At 45.9% G+C, this 25,245-nt stretch overlaps 1 pseudogene; it reads left to right on the forward strand.

Annotated features, from left to right (window-relative positions):
• LOC129643522 (apolipoprotein L2-like) overlaps positions 1–23,589 on the forward strand; it is a 44,437-nt pseudogene extending 20,848 nt beyond the window's left edge.
• The last annotated feature ends 1,656 nt before the right edge of the window (positions 23,590–25,245 follow it).

A 25,245-nucleotide genomic window follows, 5' to 3' on the forward strand; every position in this document is an offset into this window, starting at 1 on the left:
AATTGATTTTTTTTAACCAGATGCACTTAAGATTTTTTATTGTTTTAACTCTAAGACAGCTACTAGTGAAGTTGCTCAGTCGTGTCCTACTCTTTGCAATCCCATGGACTATAACCTACCAGGTTTCTCCATCCATGGAATTTTCCAGCCAAGAGTATTGGAGTGGGTTGCCATTTCCTTCTCCAGGGGATCTTCCTAACCCAGTGATCAAACGCAGGTCTCCCACATTGCAGGCAGATGCTTTCCTGTCTGAGCTACCAGGGCAGCCCTAAGATAGCAGAAGTCACTTTATAGTATTCAGTAACCCACAAGAATGGGGTGGTTTCTAGCGCCACCACCTTAAAGATGATGGAAGCAGTTGAATTATGTGCCAACAAGAAATCTGTGACTCTTGCTGTGACAACTTTCAATGTAGGAGGCATGTTTGTGTTGATGAAACCAAGTTCTCTAGAAAAGTAGGCATGAAAACAGGATTAAACCAGAATAATGAGAGTGAACTGTGACCTTAAACAGATATTGTCCAGCAGCATCTTGCCCACCCACATGTGCACCCATGGGCTTCTGTCCACTCAAAGGAAGGAAGACCCCTTGCAGGGGAGAGGAATTCCAGAGACTGGCATCTCTGCTCCTGCAAAGACAAGGATGCTCTTGAAGATGATCAGAGAAGTGGTCATAAGGGGGCACCCACATATAACAGTAAAATCATAATAATAATAAAAAGTAATGTTACTATAAATATACTTCATTGGGCCTTGTTGAGTCTGTGAAAGGCCATGAGTTCATAATAATAATCAAATGAGAGGACTTTAGATAAAGTGTGGCCTAAAGGGGAGACATAAAGTTTAAAAACTGCACTAGTGGTAATGCAGGAGATGAAAAACACAAGAGATGTGGGTTCAGTCCCCGAGTCAGGAAGATCCCCTGGAGAAGGAAATGGCAACCCACTCAAGTATTCTTGCCTAGGAAACCCCATGGAGAGGAGCCTGGTGGGCTACAGTTCATGGGGCTACAAAGAGTTGGACAGGACTGAGCTGGTATCTTTCTTTCTTTTCTTTTCATGATGTAAAGAAGAGTAAGTATAATAGGATATATTTTGTTATGAAATAAATTTAATAAGAAGAGCAGTCTTGAAGTCTGTGGGGATATTCCCTTCTGTTTATTTACATGAATGTTTATAAAGGATTGAGAAAGAAAGAACCCCTGACATCCCAAAGCTGGCCTGGTATCACAACAGGGTGATGTTCTTTTCCTCTTGGATGTAAAGGCTCTCACAGAACTCCAGCTTCACACAGGGTCACCCTGAGAGCAGGAGTGAAGGAGACAGCAAACACACATCACTGCGTCCCCACCAAGAAAACACCCCCTCCCTTGGTTGAAAAGCAAGACTGCTCCTTCTTTACCAATTGCACCTTTATCCTCACTCTGGTCCCCAACTCCACAGATGGAGTTACTGAGACTCACACTGGTAGAACTGACCCCAGTTCTTGGCAGCACCCAACCTAGAGTTGCCCCATATCATTAGAGCCTCCCCCAAATCCCCTCCCCTAAGCCCCATCCTAGAATCTACCTTTCTATCACCTCCTCTCTGTGATGCCTGGGGTTGTCCCTCAGGAAGAGTAACCATCAGCTTGTCCACTAGCGAGTGGGCCTGGTGGCAGAGGCTAGAGGCACTAACCTAGTGGATGGGAGAGTATTCACAGAGGTAGGTCTTCCTCCAAGCACGTGGGAGAAGAGAACTGGCTGCTCCCCTGCCTCCTTCTCTGCCTCAAAGTTGCAGGACCCCAGGAGCCAGGGCCACCCATCGAAATCATGAAGCATGAGAAGGAAAATTCAAGCCAGAAAGAAGAGGAGGGCTCCAGCAGAAGGGCCAGCTCCTGGATGATGCCAAAGAATTGTAAATGCATCATGACCCTTGACTTATCCTTCTGTCCTTCCCTCCCATTCTTGTCCTGGTCCTGACCCTTGTCTTGGGCCTCTGCTGGGTATGGATGTTGGATGGTGCTCCCTTCTGCTGGATTTCTATTGCGAGTGTCTTCCTCTGTTAGCCTCCAGGTCACTTCCTGGAAAGGCTGTTTCTGGGAAAAGGGAGGACTGTGGGGAAGCCTGTCCCTGCCCAACTGCATGGCCAGACACAGAGCCCTTATCTTCCCATGGGCAGACAGAGATTCTACCAAACATCTCCTTCCACATGGTACAGCTCACACTTTATGGGCAGGGACAGGAGGGGTAAAGGCAGTGTCAAATTCAAAGTCAGCCCATCGCCAGGCCCTCCTGATGCTCCTACTCCTGTCTTCCACACCCTCCTGACTCTATGGGGCCTGGACCAGGGGCCTGAAGGACTCCCAGCTGCCTGGACTCTAATTCCGCCCCAGCCTCCAGGCCTTCGCTCAGGCTACCTCTCCCCCTGCAAGGCCTTTCCCCACCTGCCTCACCAGGTGAAATGTTACCTGTAATTAGAGTTCCCGCTCCAAAGCTCTTCCCCCTGCTGGCTCCCCCAGTTCCTCTCCAGGCCCCCCCTGGAACCTTGCACTTTCCTGGTGGCGGGTCTGTTTGTATGGAGTTTCTGTAGCTCCCAGCACTGGGCAGGTGCCCTGTCTCTTCTCTGCTGCTCCTCCTGCTCCAGGGCCTCCAGGGCTCCCTCCACCCTCCCAGGCACAGCCTGGCTAGAATACAAGGCGTGGGACCCATTACTGGGACATGAAGCAACCAGCTTTGTGAAGACACAGCACCACACTTCTTTTACCTGGGTGGAGTGCTTAGATTTGTTTTCGTGGTCTGTCTTGATAAAAGTTCTTTCTGATATACAGTGTCATCACATTTCTGAGTGTTTCCATCTATGGGCATCCTGCACTTTCCAGAGATCACCCTCTGCCAGTAAACTGCAATATGAGACCTACACTGTCTATGCTTTATGTCATCTTGGTTTAGGAAAGCTTTTGTAGGAACACAGACACACCTGCCTCCATATCCAGGCTCTGCCCCTGCTTATGGCACCCCACTCCAGTACTTTTGCCTGGAAAATCCCATGGACGGAGGAGCCTGGTAGGCTGCAGTCCATGGGGTCGCTACAGTCGGACACGACTGAGCGTCTTCACTTTCACTTTTCACTTTCATGCATTCAAGAAGGAAATGGCACTCAAGAAGGAAAAAGAACACTCCAGTGTTCTTGCCTGGAGAATCCCAGGGACAGGGAAGCCTGGTGGGCTGCCGTCTATGGAGTCGCACAGTGGGATGCGACTGAGATGACTTAGCAGCCGCAGCAGCAGCCCCTGCTTAACCTGTGCCTCAGGCCATGACCTCACCTCCCTGAGCTTCCATTTCCTTTCTTCTGTAATGAAGATCACCCTTTTCTCAGACAGTCTTCCTGAGGATGGGGAGATGGGCGGGGGTCCTACCCACCCTGCTTACCCAGGAGTCTTCCTCTGGCTGAGTGTGAACAAGATCCAGCTGTTCTCAGCTCTGCAGATGCAGCTGCCTTCTGTGTGTCTCTGCAATAAACCACGCACACCTTCTGGTCCCACATATATTCAGAGAACCAAAAGGGAAGTGAAACCCTCACTTTTGAGTGGCTCAAGTTACCAACACTCTGCCAACCAGGCCCCATCCAGACTTATTTCCCCCCTCCTGCTGCCCCCTAAGAGAAACAACCCCAGCCCCGACATCTCATGTCCTTCTGACACAGCCCACCCTGCCTCGGCTCCTTGAAGGAGACCTGCCACCAACACACCGTGAGCCCCTTGGCCAACCACTCCCCCACCCCATGGCCGTCTTTCCAGCCCTCAGCCCTCTCCATCCACCCACTCACCAGCCTGCCTGCTTTATTCACCCTCATGCCACCAGCAAGTGGCACAGTTGCACAACACACCAGCTCCTCACCACATACTGGTCATATTGCTGCTGCTGAGGGTCACATCCACGTGGCTTCTAGGATTTGTTCATGCAGGTCCTTCTGCCAGGGACACCTGCTGCATCGAACCTGGAGAAATCCTACTCATCCTGTAAAGCCAAAGTCTGGCATCACCTCCTTTGAGAAGCCCTCCAGGACCTCCCCTGCAGAGTCCCCTGTCCCTGCTCTGCTCCCTTGGTACCTGGGAGAGGGGACTAAAGCCACCCCTCAGCCACTCTCTTCATGCCCGCCCCCACTCTTTTGATCAAGTCGCCTAGACTGAGCCCTGCTGACAAGGACAACTCCAGAGCCTTCAGGTCCAGCAACTTGCCTGAGGAGGCCCAGCCTTGGTGGTCAAGGCCATTTGGATGGATGCCAAGTTTGTGGGAAGGGCTGAGAACATGCTACTCTTTTCTACCCTGGCTTATTTCTACTTGACCATAGATCTATTTCTCTTCAAATGGAGGACTTTTACAGGAAGGCTAGTGACCTTGCAACTCAGAAAAGTTACAACAGAAAACCAGTCTTATTTCCTTTTTGGTTCCTGATCAAAAAGCTGAAGTGTATGGAAGGATGAGAGTGTACAGACTGTGTGCAGGCTCTGTCCACACCATTCCTGTTTTAATCACATCAACTCTAGGAAGCATCAGCTCCATTTTTCAGATAAAGAAACAAGGAAAGGTCTCACAGCCTGTGCCTCTTGCAGCTAGACTCCTGGTAGACCTAAGTGGTGCCACCATAAGTCCTGGTGGACTGCTGGTGCCCAAGCAGAAAGGGCAGCAGAGGGTCTGGACCTTCAATGGAGGCCCACCCACTCTTTCATCAGGGCTGTTTCATCCTAGAAAATGCCCAGGTCATCATGGTCACCTCCTCTCAGCTTTTGAGGGAGAGACAGAGGAGTGATGGGTGTTATCCCATGAGGACCACACACTACAGTTGGGTCTTACAATCATTCTGGAAATTAGACCAGGAATCTGATTTGATTTTGCTGATAAGGCAGCCAAGGGGAGGGGCAAGGTGGGAGCTTTCTTCCTGCAACTCAGGGGAAGAGCCAAGATTCAAACCAAGGTTGTCATTTGCCTATTGTAAAGTCCACTCCTTCTTTAAGGTTACTTTTTGTTTTTCATCCTTTTTTCTTTCCAGTAAACTCTGTCTTACTGATTCTTCTCTCTTCCACTAGCACAAGTGTATCTTTTTTACTTCCCTGTCTAGGGAAGTTTTACTTTCCATAAAACCACTGCCAGGTGCAGAACTCAGCTGATCCACATGCTGCATACAGTTGTCATGAAATTCCTCTGTGAGAATGCAGAATGGATGCCTGACATACGTGGACTCAGTAAAACAAGCTCATGGGGAAGCAACCATGGGAGCTGCAGACTCAAATCAAAGTGAGGATTCAGCAAGGCTTCAATCCAGAGACATGAACTGAGACCACCCGTTTGGAGACCCTAAAGATTCAGTGACTATAAAATTGGGCTCCGCTTGACCACAGCATCCCAAGAGAAGTCCCTCAGGATGGCTACAGAGACCTGCTTGCCTGTCATTGTCCCCTTTTATAGGATTACTGGGAGTGGGTAGGAAGCTTCAGGTTGAGCATGTGACTAGAGAGGCTTTAGAGTCATCCAAGCAGAGGGGATACCTGAGGTCATGCTGACAGCACAGATGACCTCAGGGGAACTGGTCTCGGCCACTCGCTGCCAGGCTGCCTTTGTCACCATAGCCAGAACGCGGAAGCAAGAAAAATAATATAAGAATAATGTGGTTTATAGGTACAATGGAATGTCATTCACTTTAAAAAGGAAGAATTTTTTTTTCTTTTATTTTAAAAGGAAGAAAATTCTGACACATGCTATAGCCTGGATGTGCCTTGAAGACATTATACTCAGTGAAATAAACCAGTCACAAATGACTTACTGTATTTTCTGTTTTAATTAGGTAGGCGGCGTAGTCAAATTGATAAAGACAGAAAGTAGGATGTTTGCCAGGGGTGGTGGGAGGGGGAGTGGGGCATTACGGTCTAATGGAGTTTCAGGTTTTTAGGATGAAAGAATATGGAGATGGGTGGTGGTGATGGCTGCACAACATCTGAATGTATTTGACACCACTCACCTGTACACTTGAAAATGGTTAAGTCGTAAATTTTATGTGGTATATATTTCACTGCAGGAAGTAAACAAGAAAGAAAAAAAATCTCATCACAAGGGACAAATACTGTATGATTCCACTCACATGAGGTCCTGAGAGGGGCAAGTTCACGGAGACCAGGGGTACAGTGGTGCTTGCCAGGGATGGAGGGTAGGGGGGATGGGGTGTTAGTGTATAATTGGGACAGAGTTTCATTTTTGATGTAAAACATTCTGTGGATGATGATGCTAGTTGTACAGCTATGTGGGTGTCCTTAATACCACTGAACTGAACACTTAAAAAATGGCTAAAATGGTAAGTCTGATGACTTTTAAAATTAATAAAAAATTGTTAAAAAGCTGAAACTTTGTGGAAAAACATAGCAGCACCTGAACCCTTTCTAGTCTGCAAAACACTTTCACACACATCATCGTGGAAGCTACCACAACCTTGTGATAAAAATATTTATTATCCCTGTTTATTACCCAGGAAAACTAAGGTTCAGACTTGCCCTCCAAATGGAGAAATTGGGCTGGTCTTTCTGCCTCTTGTTGGGTCTATTTTCTGGACTATGTCATTTCCTTAGAGGAAAAGAAATCCTTAAACCCTCCAGTAGTCTAAAAGATGTAATTTTCTTCCATAAATGATCCCTATTAGCTTGAGATGAGTCATAAACATCAAATACTGCTTGGTCTAACAAGTGAGTCCAGAGACCCTAGTCCCTAGTGGGCATAGGGAGTCTGGCTGGCCCCACAGGGACTCATTGTGACTGGTGCCAAGTGTTAACTCACTCCTGGAACACTCCACCTCAGGGAGAAAGCTGTCTGAACTCTTCCGTCACAGAGGCTCTGAGCCCCATTCTGCTGTGTGCATGTCTCCCCATCTTCTGTGAGTGACAAGAGGATTTGCCATCATGCAGCCCTCCTGGAATTCATCTCCTCTACCTTTTTGCTGTGACTTGGTGTCCTTGCTCATAGAAAGAGTGTGTAGCCTGCAGAGTCATTGAGAGGATGAATGAGACAAGGCAGGGACTGGGCTTGGCGAAGAGTAGGTGCTCAGTCAACAGGGGCAGCTGTTTTCTGGGCTCACTGTGTCGGCATTACCTCCTCTTCTCTTTCAAAGCCCTGGTGAGTTGTCTGCTGTTCTCATCATTCCTGTGCATAGATGAGAAACAGACTTAGAGGATTCATTCATTTCCCAAGGCCACAAAGCTGGCCTCACCTCCTCTTCTTTTACCCACTGATCCTCACCTCCAAAATTCAGCTCTTGAATCAGAGACTTAACAAAAAATATAGTAAGTCTAGACTCATAGAGAAAACCACACAGTTGCAAAAATACTACAGAGAGGTCCTGTGTATCCTTCACCCACTTTTCCTACAGTGCTGATAACTTATACAGCTACAGTCACTATCAGAATACAACTAACTAGACTACAGACCTCACTTGAATTTCACCAGTTGCTGCAGGCTCTTGTTTTTATGTTTTGGGGATGATCCTATGGCATCTTATCATATGTGCACATTCCCCATTTAACCAAAATGACAATTGACATACAGAGTGTTCTGTCGCTAGAAACTCTCTGTGCTGGGCCTTTACGGTCGCCCTTCCTGGGTCTTCCCTAACTCTTGGCAACCACTGGTCTGTTCTCCATCCTTAGAATTTTGGCATTTTAAGAATGTTTTATAAGCGGCCTCACGCAGTGTTTAACACTTTAAGACTGACCTTTTAAAACATTCACTTAACAAAACTGTCCTTGTGACCCACCCAAATGTCTGCGAGTATCAGTAGTTCATTGCTTTTTGTGGATAGGTGATCCTAGACCCATAAGAAAGGATCTTGGAGACCTCTCCCAACTCGTCCACTCTGCCAGGGTCCCCTCCAGAGCCCCTGAATGTGCTTAACCTTCAGGAACCAGCAGCTCCACGCATGACCCCTGTCACTTGTCACTTTGCTTTCTGCAGGCAGAGATTTGGTCATGGCTTCCTCGTCTCTGCCCTGTCCTCTCTCCATCTGACCCTCCTGAAAGGTTGTTGCTGAGCCATGAAAGACACTGGGATTCTTGGCCTCCAGAGGAGAGGAATTCAAGCCGAGGCAGGTGACAAGGCTTCATCACTCAGAGCTTTTGTGTAATAAAGTTTTATTAAAGTATAAAAGAGATAGAGAAAGCTTCCAACATAGACATCAGAAGGGGGCAGAAGTAGTACCTTCCTGCTAGTCTTTAGTAGGAAGTTATATACCTACTAGTAGGCTGCTAATAGAGAAAGGAAATGTCTCAAAACTCAGAGATTGGCACTAGGCCCCTCACCTACAACATGCATTTTGAGATAACATTGGCACAAGGTGAGTTGTCCTGGACCATAAAACAATTGACATGAATCTTGAAGAAAGGCAGTTTTCCAAGCAAAGACATAGTCTCATTAACATAGCTTAAGAGAACATTCGCATGAGTAAAACATACTGGTTTGTAATGTCATTTTGAGGCTTAGGTGAACCGGAATTGGAACCGATTTGAAGAAAGACAGAGTCTAGGGTAAATACATGCTTCATTAATAGAGCTTAAGAAAAACATTTCCATGAGAAAAATGAACTGGTTAGTTCAAGGTTTGAGAAAAGTTAAGTTCAGGTGGAACCAGGCATCGTCATGGCAACACAGAATTTTAAAAGAAACCTCCTTTTAAATTTGTAGAGAGAAGGGAAAAAATCTGATACTTTTAATTTAAAAAATGTCTGACACTTGCAGCCTATTTCCTCCATTTGGAGACCCCTAGCCTTCCTGCCTGTTACCCTCTCACTCCCTGTCCCTTCTCAAGATGTACTCTTCTGAATCTCTTCCCCTATCATCTCCACAGCTTTCTAAAATGTAACATTTAAAAAAAATTGAAATATAAGTCACATAACATACAATCACAATTGAAAAGTAGTTTTTAGTATATTCACTATGTGTCTAAATATCACCACTACATAATTCCAGAACTTTTCCATCACCCCAGAAAGCATGCCCATACTTATTACAAGTTAGTCCTAGTTCCTCCTGCCACCTTGCTTTGGGAAGGCTGAGGGATGGGAGTTTGTAGGGATTGGTTCTTAATCTTGTTTGATACCATGGCTAGGCTGGGCCAGTCTAGGAACTGAGTCTTGGAAGCCTGAAGAGGTCACTGATTCACAGGCCACAGTGTTGGGCTCTCCAGGACAGGGGAGGGCCCAGACGTGGGACCTGGGAGAAGTCAATGTCACAGCCACATATGATCCAAGCAGTGGTCAACTCACAGGGTCTGAACAGAGAGACAGAGTTCTGAAAGGATGAGAAGACTCTAAGCCTAGAGGAGGGATGAAGCCTAGGCAAGGTCTTGTATTGGTTGGGATGGGGATGCTGAGCTGCTGTAACGAAGAGCTCACAAAATATATTGGTATTATCAACAAACAATGTAGATTTTTTTCATTTCAGATATGAAAATCCAAGTTGCTAGGTATTTGGGAGGTAGGTGGAAGGTAGGTTGACTGTTACTGCTCTGCCATCATTCCCAGGGGATTGTACATGGAAGCTGGTTCTCATCACACATTCCAGCCCAAAGGAAGGACAAAGGAGGACATGGAGCACAGGAATTTCCCTTCAATGACATGTCCTAGAAGATCCACACATCATTTCCCTCACCTTTGATTAGTCAGAATTTAGCAATGAGGTTACATGGAGCTACAAAGAGAGTCTGGGCTGCCACGAACCCACCAAAAATTCAGGGTCTTCTCTATAAAAAATAAGGACACTAAAAATGGTTACAGTGGCCAATTTTATGTTATGTATATTTTACTACATTAAGGGAAAAGTTTTAAGCTTTTTTATTTTTTTAAAAAGGAGGGAAGGATGAAATTTGGGGACAATTATTAGTCTCTTCTACACCACCAATGCAGAAAACGCATGGCATTTTTGTGGGAAAAAAACTACACGATATTACCTGGTCACTGCTCAAAAATTATTCAAAAAGCACAGAATAAGTGTCACCTTTTTTGCGGATCTCTCTAGATTAATCTCTATTCAATATTTTTAAAACCTTATAGGAAACAAGCTTTTTAATTTGCCCAACAGTCGGATAGTAAAGTTCAGTGATCTGCCGCCACCTTGTCCTCTGTCTCTAAATGCCCGTTGCTGCCATGTACAGGGGCGACGCTGTGACACAGCATCAGATGTGACCTCTCTCAGTCTCTTACAGTTCTTTAATCTCAATGGAGCCCCTCTGAGCAGCTCACCATCACAGCCAGAAAGTGATCATAGACATTTCTGGGTTTTGTATTCACAACCGCAATCTGAAAGTAAGATTTGGAATTACTCGGAAGAATAAGCAACAGGGCAGAATTAGGAATGAGGGGGTGTCTAATGCCAGCAGTCAGAGACCAGTGGGAAAGTTGACAGCTCAGTGGAGGCAAGTGAAGGGGTGAGCACTTGCTGGGACCAGGGTGGACGGCCCACCTCAGGGGCCAGTGAGGAGGAATGAGCAGGGGGAACAAGAGAGGCTGGACGAGGAGTGGTATTAGCATGCTTTAGGCTCCAAAGACACACGTGGATGGCTGGAGAGGGAGCAAGGACCCCTCCCTTCCAAAAGGGACTCTGCGATCAGTGGCCCCTGGGCTCTCGTGCTCACGTGTGGTGGGCAGTCAGGCAGCCCTGGGGACTGCTCCCTCCCACTTGGTGGGCAGACATGGGCACCCTCCAGCACTGCTCCTGCACAAGGTCAACAGTCAATCCACAGGACCTTAAGGGGGAGAACTGATATTTGTGGGTACTGTAGTGGGTTAATTGGTGGCCCCCTGAAAAGTATGTCCATGACCTAATCTCTGCAATTGTGTATGGGACCTTATGAGGAAAAGGGTCTTTGAAAATCCTTTAAGTGAAACATCTTGTAATGGGATCATTGCAGCTTATCTGGGTGGACCCTAAATCAACTAGCATCCTTGTAAGATACACACAGAGACTCTGTGAAAGAGAAAGGGGGAGAAAGCCATGAAAAGACAGAGGCAGGATGCAGGGATGGATGCAACCACAAGTCAGGGAATGCTGTAGCCACCACCAGCTGGGAGAGGCAGGGAAGCACCCCCCTCCCCCCAGAACTTCTGTGGGAGTGGGCCCTGCTGACAGGAGGCAGCACCCCAGACTCCAGCACTGGCTCCCCCACCTCTCCCATCACCTCCTGCTGCTCCCTCCCAAGGGCCTGAATGTGCACCTGCTTGGAAGCTGGACAGGTCAGCTGCTGGAAGCCTGGCAAGTGTTCTGTCTAGGAGCTTGCAGCTCTCTTGAGCAACCATGAGATGTTAGTGGTGACCCCAGAAGGAAGGTGTGTGTTGAGGGTGCACAGTCTGTTGGGCAATTTGTAGGAGGCAGAGGAGACGGAGGAGGTCAGACCCTTTCCTCCTGTGTATTGGCCACCTTGAGGCTGCCCCTGGGTGCTGTGCTTAGGCTGATGGGGAAAGGGTTTTTTCTGAGATACAAGGAATCCAGGTTCACCACCACCCTGTCTCTCAGGGCCTGTTCAGTGCCAGGCTCTGAGGAGATACTGAGACCTGAGAGGGGAAGGACAGGTGACCAAGTGGGGAGACCCAGGGCTTTGTCTTCCTGTGCTCTCTGGGCCCTCAGTTCAGGACTGTGGGTGATGAGTGGATCTGTGCAGGGGAGGCCGGCCCGGATGGAGGAAGTAAGAAGGGCTTACTGCACTGTCTGTGTTATGATCTTGGTTTTACAATATTAAGATTTAAAAAAAGCCAAACTGTAGGCATGTCAATATAACAGGAGGGGCATGACCTTAGATCTATGTGTTTAGGCAGGCAGAGACCAAACCTAGAAACTTTGGGATTTTTAAATTCTCATTCCTAGGACTTTGCTGGAAGTCCCATGGTTAAGACTCTATGCTTCCACTGAGGGTATTGTGGGTTTCATCCCTGGTCAGGGAACTGAGATCCCATGCCAAGAGGCCCAACTGAAACAAAAAATAAAGAAAAAAATTTAAAAAAGAATAAAACGTACAATTTGATCAGTTTAAAAAAATATAATAAAATCACATTCCCTACCTATATACCCATGTCTTAAGGTCTGGACTTGGCCTCCGCTCTGCCCACAGAGAGCTATGTGACCCTGGGCAAGTCACCTCCCGGGGAATCGTTTGTTCTGATTTCTTGTTTTTAAAAGCTGATTTCAGTCTTCCCGTGTGGGTTTGTAGCCTCCTCAACACACAGGAGTTTGTAGCTCCTATGTGTGCTGAGGATGTTCACCCGTATCTACTATAAATATTGCAAATACTGTCTCCAGGTCTCTTGTATTCTGATTTGGTTTATGGTGTCCTTTGCAATTTTCAATTTTTAAGAGGTTCAGTGGTTTTGGGGATTTGTGTCCTGGTGAGAAGTTTCCTCAACTCAACAGTATTTTTCCAGTATGTTTTCATTTTGTCCAGTACGTTTATAGTTAGCTTTTTTCTTTTTTTCCTTTCAGGTTTACATTTAGGTCACTTTGGGATTCAGGATTGATTATAATTCTTTTGTTTCTTCTTCCTAATTTTCTGCTACATCTTACCTTCCCCCTCCTTCCTTCGCCTTCTCCTCCTTTCCTGCTCTCCCTCCCTCCCTGCCTGTCTCTTTCTTCTCCTTAAAGCAGGACATATTTAACAGGTACCTACTGCAGTCAAAAAGGAACACACTCTTCTTTTGTGAGGCTCTGCATCTGGCCATACAGTTGGGCGGAGACAAGTTTCTCCAGGCTCCTCCCTTCTCCCTCCTACCAATAGCCTTTCCAGGAAGCGATCAATCAGAAGCTAACAGAGGAGGACACTCCCGATATTAATTCAGCAGAGGGAGCACTGTCCAGCATTCACAGGCAGCTGAGGCCCCAGACAAGGGTCAGGACCAGGACAAGAATGGAAGGGAAGGACAGAAGGATGAGGTCAAGGGTGCAGCCACATTTACAAGTGTTTGGCATGATCCAAGTGCAATCTCATCTGCTGATACCCTCCTCCTCTCTCTGCCTTGGCACTTGGTCCTCGTGTTTCATGATTTCAGTTGGCTACCTGGCTCCTGGGCTCATAAAGCTTCCAGGCAGAGACGGAGGCAGGGGACCAGCCAACTCTCCTCCCCCATGTGCTTCAAGGGGCGGGCCTGCCTGTATGAATTATCTTCCATCCGCATGTCAGTGCCTCCAGTCTCTGCCACCAGACACACTTCCTAGCGAACAAGCTGACGGTTAGGTTACTCTTCCTGAGGGAGAACCCTGGGCATCGCAGAGGAAGATGTAGAAAGAAAGATTCTAGGATGGGGCTCAGGTGAGGCAATTTGTGGCAGGCTCTAAGGAAACAGGGCCACTCTAGGTTGAGTGCTGCAGAGAATGGCGGCAGTGGGGACGCGGGGAGAGTCAATGAGTTTCAGTAACTTCATGTATGGAGACCAGAGTGAGGATAAAAGTGTGATTGGTAAAGAAGGAGCAGTGTTGCTTTTCAGCCAAGGGAGCGGGTGTGGTGTTGGGGGGCGCAGTGACGGGTGTTTGCTGTCTCCTTCGCTCCTGCTCTCAGGGTGACCCTGTGGGAGGCTGGAGTTCTGTGAGAGCCCTTACGTCCAACGGGAGAAGAGCAGCACCCTGTTGTGACAACAGGCCAGCCTTGGGATGTCAGGTATTTTTCTTGTTTTATTTCTCAAAACTTTATAAATGCTCACATGAATAAACAGAAGGGAAAATAGCCATAGAATGCAAGACTCCTCTTCTTATTAAATTCAATTAAGAATTAAATACTTCACATTATACTAATTCTTATTTGCAACAAAACTACTATTTTATATCTAAGTTTGGTGATATATATATATATATAATTTTTATTTTGTATTGACTACAGTTGATTAAAAGTATTGTTAGCTTCAGGTGTACAAAGTGATTCAGTTATACACATATATGTATCTATTCTTTTTCAAATTCTATTCCCATTTAGGTTACTAGAGAACACTGAGCGGAGCTGTGTGTGCTATGCAGTAGGTCCATGATGGCTATCTATTCTACATTTAGTAGTGTGTACATGTGAATCCTTTTTGGATATATTTTTTCTAAAACGTTCTAATTTTAATATTATAATAGACTAATGTCCTTTAACAGACTCGGCCTGGTCCAATTAAACAAGATAACAATATTTATTTTCCGTTACGATTCTATGTGGGTGCCCCTGGTAACCACTGCTCTGAGCATCTTCAAGAGCATCCTTGCCTTTGCGGGAACAGAGATGCCAGCCTATGGAATTCACCTCCCCTGCAAGGGGTCTTCCTTCCTTTGTTTGAGTGGACAGAAGCCCATGGATGCACATGTGGGTGGGCAAGATGCTGCTGGACAATATCTGTTTAAGGTCGCAGTTCACTCTTATTATTCTGGTTTCTGTGTGTTATCATCCCTATGTTTTTAAAGAACTTGGTTTCATCAACATGAACACGTCTCCTACACTGGCAGTTGCCACAGCAGCATAACTGTTGCTTCTTATTTGTACTTCATCTGATTGCTCCCACCATTTTAAGGTGGTGGCACCAGACACAACCCCATTCTTGTGGATTACTAACTACTATAAAGTGACTTCTGCTGTCTTAAAGTTTAAAAAAATCCCAGTGCTAAGTGCATATTGTTAAAATAAATCAATTTCTACAGAGAATTCTGCTCATTTCTTCCCAAGGAAACGCTTCTTTCTTTAGATAAGTAATGTCTTTAGATGATATTCTTACCTTGGGGGACAGAATAGTGTGAGAGTGTTTGCTCCGGAGACAGGAACCTCGAATTCTGGCTGTGACACCAGCTGGGCACTTTGACTACATTACTTAACTGCTCTGAGCTTCAGTTTCCTTTCTTAAAGGGTCATTGTGAGAACTAAAAGTAAGTGAAAGCCTACCGAGCCCTTGGAATTTTGCTTGGTGCAAAGAGGGGAGTCATCAACCACAATAGCTAATAAATGCTAGATATTGCATTTTTCTTTCTCTTGATTTAAAATTTTTGATATTTAATTACTTACCAGGAAAGAATTTCAGCTATGTTAACCCATTTTCTCATACCTTTCCCCATCTCCTCATAATATCATTTTATTACTAAGTTCATATCCTATATTAGAAATCTTTGTAGTTATAAGCACTTTATTTAAACTTTTATTTCTGGGGTCCTCAGGTGCAGCCAGTATTTCCTGACTCCCCTCTGGTGGAAGAACTTTGAAAATGGAAATTTTTTTTTCTCCTTATTTTTCTTTTTTTTTCAATTATTATTATTATTTTTTTACTTTACAATATTGTATTGGTTTTGCCATACATCAACATGCATCCGCCACGGGTGTACACGTGTTCCCCATCCTGAACCCCCCTCCCACCTCCCTCCCCATACCATCCCTCTGGGTCATCCCAGTGCACCAGCCCCAAGCTTCCTGTATCCTGCATCGAACCTGGACTGGCAATTCGTTTCTTATATGATATTATACATGTTTTAATGCCATTCTCCCAAATCATCCCCCCCTCCCTCTCCCACAGAGTCCAAAAGACTGTTCTATACATCAGTGTCTCTTTTGCTGTCTCGCATACAGGGTTGTCGTTAACATCTTTCTAAATGAAAATGGAAAATTTTTGAAAACTCAAACCCATGTCGTAAGAAGATTAGAAAGATATTTTATTCATAAAGTGAGAACAAGATGCATGGAAAAGGAAGATAAATAAGAAACAAACAAGAAAAGGAAATGTTAATCCTTTCTTTCCTTCAGGGCTTCATCTCCCAACTTCTAGCAGTGTACTTTAATTTTCATATTGATCGACAACAAATCCATTAGTTCTCATGTTTAAATGCTCTGTTTTGGGGATATTCCGGCAGTCCAATGGTTAAGTCCACTTTTACTGCCATGGACCAGGGTTTGATATCTGGTCATGGTATTAAGATCCCACAAGCCATACAGTGCATCCAATATATATATACATACATACATATATATATATATATATATATATATGTAAATGCTCAGTTTTGTTCAAAAAGTTAAAAATCAAACAAGAGTGTTAACATTTTTTATCTCCAATATTTCCTCCATTTCTTTTAAACTACTCCTCATGTGATATCGTGTCCCCTGTCCCCACAGATTCTGCACTTCTTATCCCGTTCTCAACTGGTTTCTCTCTAGGTCTGCTGCGTGCCCAGCTCGGATCCTTGGATTCCCTTCTCTCTGGTTGATGTTCCTGATTCCTGGATCCACATCTTTCATGGTTATGTCTTATCTCACTCTATAAAAACACACACACCTTTTTTTCCCCTGCAGCTCATTCTCAAATAACTTTCTCAGGAACAACTATGATGGTAGCCTTTCTATTCCCCATTTAGCTCCGTTTGTTCTGTCATTTGTTTGCTCAATTTTCTGTGAGCTGTCTTTGATTTTCTTTTCCATCCTTTCTTTACGGTTATTTTGTAAACACTTTATTAATTTCCAAGATCTATTTTTGTTTATTTCATTATTTATTTCCCCTTCCCATGCATCTTGTTCTCATTTTATGAATAAAATGTCTTTCTGATCTTCTTGAGACATGGGTTTGAGTTTTCAAAATTTTTCAGTTTTCAAAATTCTCTGTTTTGTGACTTCTCTGGTGGTCCAGTGGCTAAGACTCCATGCTCTCAATGCAGGGGGCCCGGGTTCCATCCCTTGTCAGGGAACTAGATTCCACAAGTTCAACAAAGAGTTCATATGCCACAGCTAAAATATCCCACGTGCCACAACTAAGATCCAGCTTGGCCAAATAAATAAATAATTTTTTTAAATTATCTGTTTCTTCTGATGTCATTTTTATCTTTTTTTCCAGGTTGTCATATTTCTCATATGTCTGATCCTGGATTGCCCATTCAAATTAAGATGGAGAAGGATTGATGGGAGCATTTTTGTAAAGTGATTGGATGAGGACCTGTGATTTCCATAAAACAGAAGTTTTATTCTGGTGTCTTTCCATTCTGATTTCCCCACTTTGTTGCAGACTTAAGGCTGCTGTGAATATGGGATACACCATGGGATTGGTGAGCTTGTCCCCTGATCTCCCCTCTGGCTCCCTCTCATCTTGGTCCCTCTCTGAGACTCTGCCCAGCAGACCATTTTTCTTGCTTCTACTCACTCTTGCTGTTTCTCTCCCTCTACTGTTCTCTATTCAGCTATCACTTCTCCATTCACTCAGTCCTCAAATATGTGTTGAAGACTCTAGGCTCCTATTGCCACCATTCAGGCTTTTTTTTTTAATTAGCCACAGACTGAGGAAAGGCAGAGTATGGGTTCTTGAGCCCAAGAGTGGGTTGGAACCCAATCTATGCTGAACAAGGTTTCTGACCTTGGGCAAATCACAAAGCATCTATGCTTCAGATTCCTTAGCTATAAACAGGGATACATGGGTACAGACTTTCAGCTTATCAGTAAATATGCTTTATAATTTGTGAAATCTTAGAGCAAATAACCAGTGCAGAACAAAATCAGAAACACAAACCACTCTCATCAATAGCTGTTACTGTAACTCTAAGGACCTTTACTATCATTTCAGCCAGGTTTCAGAAGGGGTAGTTAATAAGTGCTTTTTTTAATTCTTAAATTAGCACATAAACATAAGCAACATTTGCTTTCTTTCCTTCTCTCCCAGCACAAGATAGTCACAACCAGAATCAAAAGAGATTCTGTCAATATAAAGATCTGCTACTTACACAACTGAGAACTGGCAAGACTGAAAGGCTGGACACATGAGTGTGAATGTAAATTGGTGTAGTTTCTTTCCAAAGCAGTGTGGCTCTAAGTATAAAAGAATTTTAGATGTTGATCCACTCAGACACAGTTATTCTACTTCTGAAATAACTTAAGGAAGCAGTCAAATGCGCGCAAAGTTTTCCACAAGAAGGGTGTTCTTTGCACTATTATTTAACAGTCAGGGGAGGACAGCAGAGAGAATGGAGCACCATTCAGGTCCTCAGCCACCCAGGGCGGGGCTGCAGGGATGGGGTGGGGCTGGTGGGACTCCAGGCCCTTGTGGGATAAGGACTCTTACAGAAACAAGGAGGACATGGGCTGTAGGAGCTGAAGCCCCAGGAATTTTACCAAGACAGAGACTTGAGCACAGGGAGCAAGACATCCTTTTAGAATGAATGAGAAGAGTTATTTACTGACAAACAAATATCCACAAGTATATATTTTTGTATATAAAAGGAGACAGAGCATAGTCATCACAAACCTGGGATTTGGATCAGAAAGACTTGGGTTGAAGTCCAGGCTCTGGAATCAGTGTGAAAACTTGGGCTGACCTAAATTTAGGTGAGTTTCAGGAGTCTGCACATCATAGATGCTAGATCAATATTACCTATTACCAGTCAGTGACACAGTGTTCCCAGTCTCAATTTCCAGAGTATTCCTTCCTGTCTGTTCTTCTTTCTCTGGTTTTATTGCTCCTATAACTTTGCAGATGACTGTCTCCTGTCTTATTACCTTCTCCTTGTGCCCCAACAGGAGATCAGGACTCTGGCTTGGCCTGGAGGGAGCTGGTAGGATGATGAGTAACTTTCCTTAACTAGTGGCCAGCAGAGCCCAGGAGACAGAGAACCACACTGGGTCAAGTCTCTGGTGGCACTCGTGGCCGTCCCAGGGAAATCCATTGGAGACCTCGCCCCTCACTGCGTCCTGCAGTCACTGCTCACTCACGATTGAGCCAACAGTCTGCTTTTTCTTCCTCAAGGGTGAAGCCACACCTCCTTCCAGCTGGACACATATAAGGAGCTGAAGGGACATCTCTGAGACCCCCTGCTGCCACCATGAGCTCAGAAGAGCTGGGGACTACTCTGGTAGGCAGCAGTCTCTTATCTGGCTGGTTCCTACTTGTGACCCAGAACTGAGGTGGTGCCAACTGACTGAATTAACCTAGAGAAGAATCAAGAACCAAGAAGGGACTGGATAAGCATCCTCGGGCCCCCCCAGAGGAGTCAGGGGATTCCCCCACCCAGGGATCCATCCACAAGGCCTCCTTCCAGGACCTCTACTCAGGGAGCCAAGTCTAAGGTATTCACTTTCTTACCCTGTTGTCCAGTAAGTGACTCAGAAGTGAAGCCAGGACAGCCATCGGGAGGGGGGACAGCAGAGGGAGTCCCCAAGGCCAGGTGGGGCATGGAGAGGAAGTTCCCCAGCATCCCTGGAGCTTCTCCTGTTCTCTTCCTTTGTCCAAGCTTCCTCCTGCTCCCAGATCCTGGAGCGTAACCACCGAGGCCGTTTCCTCCAGTTCTCTTCCTACCTCCAGCCCAACTGCCCTGCAGGCATCAGCAGACTCTGAACTGAACCCCAGTTTGGCTTTTGCCTCCTGTCACCTGTGTGATGTGGAGTGCCTTACCTGACCTCACCTGTAAAATTGGAAAATTCCCTATGTTGTAATGAGGATCAAATCCATGGCCTGGGCCACACAGTAGGTCCTGCCTAGTGTGGTGCTATCCCCTCTAACTGGAATGTATTCATTTAGGTGGAAACCTCTCCCCTCCTCCTGAATCCTCCCTTCCCTGTTCTGTGTTTAGACACCTGCCAAGTGCTCTCATATATAAGCACCTGCTTATCAGGTGTGATACCTCAGGCAGGTACTGACTCTATTGATCTCAAAGGCTTCCCTGCAGACACCCAAGTGCTCAGTTATTCCCCCAACCACCCGCACCCCAATCGGTCAATACACAGATTTAGTGTTTTGGGTTCCCTCCACGTGAGCCCTGTATTCCTTTCTCCCTTAGTGACACAGGAAAAAGAGAAAAATTAAAAGTCTTCATGGTGCAGGACAGAGAGAGGAAGGGAGATTTGGTTTTTCTTTTAATAAGGACACGGATCTTACTGGATTAAGGCCATACACTTATGGATGGCGTCATATCATTATAATTACCACCTTAAAGTCCCTATCTTCATATAGTCATTGCAAGAGTGGAGGGGCATTCAGGGCTTCATCTTATGAATTTTGGAGGAAGAACAGTCCACCCAAAGCCCCTGGTGAATCCATCATCAGTACCTAAGATAAACTTTAACCGCTTTAAACTCAGTAGCATTTACCTTCCATCATAATTTCTTCTGATCTTTTCATTTTTCTGTCTAGAAGGCACAAGCTTTTTTAAGGATGTCATTGAAAATTTCCGGAAAGAATGAGCAAGGAAGAACTGCATTTCCTACTCACTGAAGAGAAACCCTGAGAGAGTTTTGTGGCTGAGGCTGATTTGTCCAGGTAACCCACACAGGTGTGCCAAGAACGTCACCTAAGTCACCCAGATCCCCCAAAGATCTCACCCAGGCTAGCTTCCTCCTGGCAGGCACATCTCCCCCAGGCAGCATCCTATGAATGGGGTTGAGGATGTTCCATCTCAAGAATGCATGAGGAATATTTCCTCCACGTCATTTGCTGGAAGTATATAACCTCAGGTTGAGAAGAGATAGAAACCTGCGAGAAGAGCAGGTTATGTGACCTGGGCAAGTTACTGAACTACTCTGTGCTTTAGTTTCTTTATCTGCTCAGTTTTATTGTGAGGACACTGAGATCATGCATGCAGTGTTTCATACGATAGCCGGTATAGAGTAGATACTCAATTAATGTTAAATTTTAAAAGCTTGTTGGAAAGACACAGGGGTCAAGAGCCTTCTTTCTGGAGATGAGAACCAAGAAGGATATCCTTTGGGACAAGTCAGGAAATCCTGATACCAGCATCACTTTCTGTTCCTGGGGATTCTGACTAGAGTGCTTTCATTCCCTATCTTAGGGACTGTACCAACCCTGCAGGATCCTGCTGGCCCATAAAGCAGGTAGGCTGCAGAGGAACTGGGTGGAGCTGGTGGGATCCTGGCTCTAGCCCTGCCCAGCTCTGGGGCTCTGGGCTAATGTCTTGGAGCCCCAGGTCTGTCCTGTGTTCAATGGGAGTAGCAATTCAATTTGATGGACTATGGTGATGGCCTCAGAGTGAACTGCAGAGTCAGAGGTGGGGAACCAAGTACAATCATCTCATCCAAAGGCCCAGGGAGGCCTGCACCAAGGTCAGACCCAGGGTCAGGGTGGAGCAGCGGGTCCAGGTTGGAGGACTAGTAGGCAGGCTTGGGCAGCAGGCCAGGACAAGAGTGAGGAGAGTGGGCCCTAAGGACACAGAACTGAAGGGGCTGTGACTCTAACAGAGGTCCCCTGAGTGGGGGTAGGGGGAGGGACATTTCTTCCCTCCCTGACAGGATCACCTCATGATGGGCTAGAGGGCCTTGGGTGACCATGTCTGCACACCCTGCCTGGGACCTGGCTTCTCACTCCATCTGGGACCTTCTTCTAGTCTACGTGGAGCCGCCCTGACAGTGGAAGGCTGTGTGGCTCAGGGAGCCCTCCAGGGTCATGTAATTGTGTGTCATTTGAGGGATTCGGGGGAGCCTCACGCATCCCCAACAAGAGGAAAACACTTCCTCCACCAGCTGTGCAAGTGCTGGTCTCTTCAGGCTCAGCCATTCAGATGGGTGTTTCCTCAAGTCTCTTGAATCTTTAGAGGTTCCACAAAGTTGCACATGGCCTTGGAGGGCAGACTGGTGAAGCTGTCACAGGTAAAGTATGAGTTAGGCTGGTGATACCCAAGATGTCAAGGTGCTGAGTGATGGGTCAGGAGTCAGGGAGGTGGGCTGGAGAGTCCAAGAGGAGCCAGGGCTCATAGCACATCTCCTGCTTCCCTGTCAACTGGGGCAGTGGATGGACCCAGTGATCTTCCTCTGGGAAGGTCATGGAAATCAGGCTTGGGGGAGAGCAGATGCCAGGCAAAATGATCATTAAGGGTCCTTTTAGTTCTGAGTTTTGATATTTTTAAAAATTCCAAGTACAGAGAGTTAACCAATTTGAAAACTCTGGGGCACAATTCCCAGGACTGTCCTTACATTTGACATCAATGGCAAATTTGGGAGATTCCCACAACTTACCTCAAGTTTAAGAACTGAAAGCTGTCATGATCCCAGTTACAGTTTATTACATGGAGGGATGCAGTTTCCCATCAGCCAAAAGCCAGAGTTTGGGCAGGTTTCACACACGAAGCTTCCATTGTCCTCAGGACACATTAATGTCCTGGATTCAGCATGCGGCAGGGCACACAGAACACTGCCCTCCAAGGACACTCACCCTGTTTAAAAAATTATCCTGACCTGTGGTCTCCAGCCCCTCCTGGAAGTCAGACTAATGCACCAGAGTCCAGCTTCTCCAGAGGTCAGAACTGAGCACGTGACCCAGAGGCTACTCATCACCCTGTCAGACTGTCCAATGGCCCAGGCGACAAGGATACTTGTATCAGCCTGAATATTCTAGGGGCTTAGGAACCACTTCCCAGTATCCAAGGGCAAAAAAATGTTGACTCCTCACTGCACACTCAGGCCCTTGAGTGACAGTTTTTCTGCTCTAATCCTACTTGCCTTTGTTTATCTGTGGAGTTCCCACTCTAAACACACTTGAGAAGTGATGGCGTTGATCTGCCTGGGAGATGTCTTTATCAAATACTTCTCTTAAGAGAAGGTGACTTTTGCTGCTTTATTCCAGGATTGACTATGTACATGGAGCATCTACAATGCCCAAATATGTGTTTAATGTTGAAAAAAATGTTTGCATTTGTAAAATTCTTTCCTGGTGATTTATAATAAAATCTGCAGCTTATTCAGAATAGCTCTTGCTGAACCTATTTTACAGACTAACATAGGCTTTCTTAATACCTTGACATTCACTGTTACAGGGAAGAGGCAGATACACTAGGTAAATATCTGAACAAACTGCACAGAAACTTGGCCATGAGGGACTAAGACAGGCTCCAACGAGGCCAGTTGGACAGAAAGAGGTTTTTGGAGAAGTTTCCTCAGGTGAAACAGAAACTTGAGGAGGGCATAAAAAAGCTCCGTGCGCTGGCAGACAAAGTTGACAAAGCGCACAGGGACTGCACCATCTCCAAGGTGGCAACCGCCTCTGCTGGCTCTATGTCTTGCTTCCTGAGCATCCTTGGCCTGGCTCTGGCACCCATGTCAGCGGGGGCCAGTCTGACACTGTGTTGGTGGGATAGGGCTGGGAGAAGTGGCTGCTGTGACTGGTGTGTCCACCATCATGGTGGAAAGTAAAAACAGGTCATCAGCAGAAACTGAAGCCAGTCACCTTGTGTCAACTGGCATCACCGAAAAGGAGGTGACTTTGGGGCTTCTACATAAGGTCACACCCCAGATTGTTTCCTCTACAAAGAAACTCTACCAATCCATGAAAGGCATTGGGAAGAAAGTCCAAAACATCAAGCTGGACAAAGCTGACCCTCACTTAGCAGCCAGTTCTCAGTGCTTCATGACCAAGTCTCAGTCCAAATTGGCAAAGTCAGGAAAGCTTTTGGAAGCATAGCTCTTGCGATGTCCAAAGGAGCCCAGATGGTGCATGCAGTCACTGTAGATGTCTTCCATTTGATGGGTGTGTCCTTCCTGGTCAAAGAGGCAAAGCACTTGCATGAGAGGTCAAAGACAGAGTCAGTTGAAAGGCTGAGGCAGCAGGAGCAGGTCCTGGAGAAGAATTTGGAAGAGTTCACCCGCACCTCTGAGAGCCTGCAGTAGGGCCTGACACCCCCACCCTAGCACACTGCAGGGACCAGGCACACATGTGAGGTGAAGGTTCAGAGCGCCTTGTTAGAAGGAAAAGGAGGGGGAGACAATACTGATGGAGCTGGGTGCTAGGAATCTGGCATTTCTGCAGCTGAGCACAGCAGGGGAGGAATGCATACAGGTGGAAGATGGGGAGAAAGAAGGAAGGAGCCTGGAGCCTGGACTAAGGGAGGAGAGTGACAGGAGGGGAGTTACCACTTATTTTGGACTAAAGAACACACTTGGGGAAGAACAGAGAGGCAGGGGAACTAACAACGAGAGGCCAGGAATATGAAAGGGTTTAAAATGGGAGAAAATCAAAGGGTTAAGATTATTGAGGTCCAGGAGAAGCATCTGAGGCTCCTCTATTGCCCTCCCCAGGGTTTGCTGTCCCAGCAAAAAGAGTCTCCCCCTGGTGGTGGTCTCTAGCCCTCCTTCACCAGAATCAGCTCACCTTTGATCCCAGCAGGTTTATCTTAATTAAGCAGTGTCTTCGTTCTTTCTTTTTTTTCCAATTGAAGTATAGTTGATTTACAATATTCTGTTACTTTCACATGTACAGTAAAGTGATTCAGTTTTACATGTACCTGTATCTGTATACATGGGCTTCGCAGGTGGCTCAGTAGTGAAGAATCTGCATACCAATGCAGGAGATGTGGGTTTGATCCCTGAGGAGAAATATCAATAACCTGAACGATGCAGATACCACCCTAATGGCAGAAATTGAAGAGGAACTAAAGAGCCTCTTGATGAGGTGAAAAAGAAGAGTGAAAAAGCTGGCTTAAAACTCAACATTCAAGAAACTAAGATCATGGCATCTGGTCCCATCACTTCATAGCATATAGATAGGGAAAAAAGTAGAAATAGAGACAGACTTTATTTTCTTGGGCTCCACAATCACTGCATATAGTGATTGCAGCCATGAAATTAAAAGGAGCTTGCTCCTTGGAACAAAAGCTATGACAAACTTAGTGTATTAAAAAGCAGAGACATCACTTGGCTGACAATGGTCTGTATAGTCAAAACCATGGCTTTTCCACTAGTCACATATGGATGTGAGAGTTTAACCATAATGAAGGCTGAGTGCCAAAGAATTGATGCTTTTGAACTGTGGTGCTGAAGAAGACTCTTGAAAATCCCTTAGACAGCAAGGAAATCAAACCAGTCAATCCTTAAGGAAATCAACCCTGAATACTCATCGGAAGGACTGATGCTGAAGCTAAAGTTCCAATACTTTGGCCACTTGATGGGCCAACACATTGGGAAAGACCCTAACACTGGGAAAGGGAGGAGGAGAAGGGTGCAGCAGAGGATGAGATGGTTGGATGACATCTTGGAGTCAATGGACATGGGTTTGGGCAAACTCCAGGACGTAGAGATGGACAGGGAAGCCTGGCGTGCTGCAGTCCATGGGGTCGCAAGGAGTCAGACACAACTGAGCAACTGAACAACAACCAATGACCCATCAGCCCCACTACTGGGCATACACCCTGAGAAAACGGTGATTGAAAAACGCACATATATCCTAGGGTACATAGCAGCACTATTTACAATAGCCAGGACATTGAAGCAACTTTGATGTCCATTGACAGATGAATGGATCAAGAAGATGTGGTACATATATACAAT

The sequence above is a fragment of the Bubalus kerabau genome, chromosome 1, assembly GCF_029407905.1.
Source record: "Bubalus kerabau isolate K-KA32 ecotype Philippines breed swamp buffalo chromosome 1, PCC_UOA_SB_1v2, whole genome shotgun sequence".
NCBI classification, from domain to species: domain Eukaryota; kingdom Metazoa; phylum Chordata; class Mammalia; order Artiodactyla; family Bovidae; genus Bubalus; species Bubalus kerabau.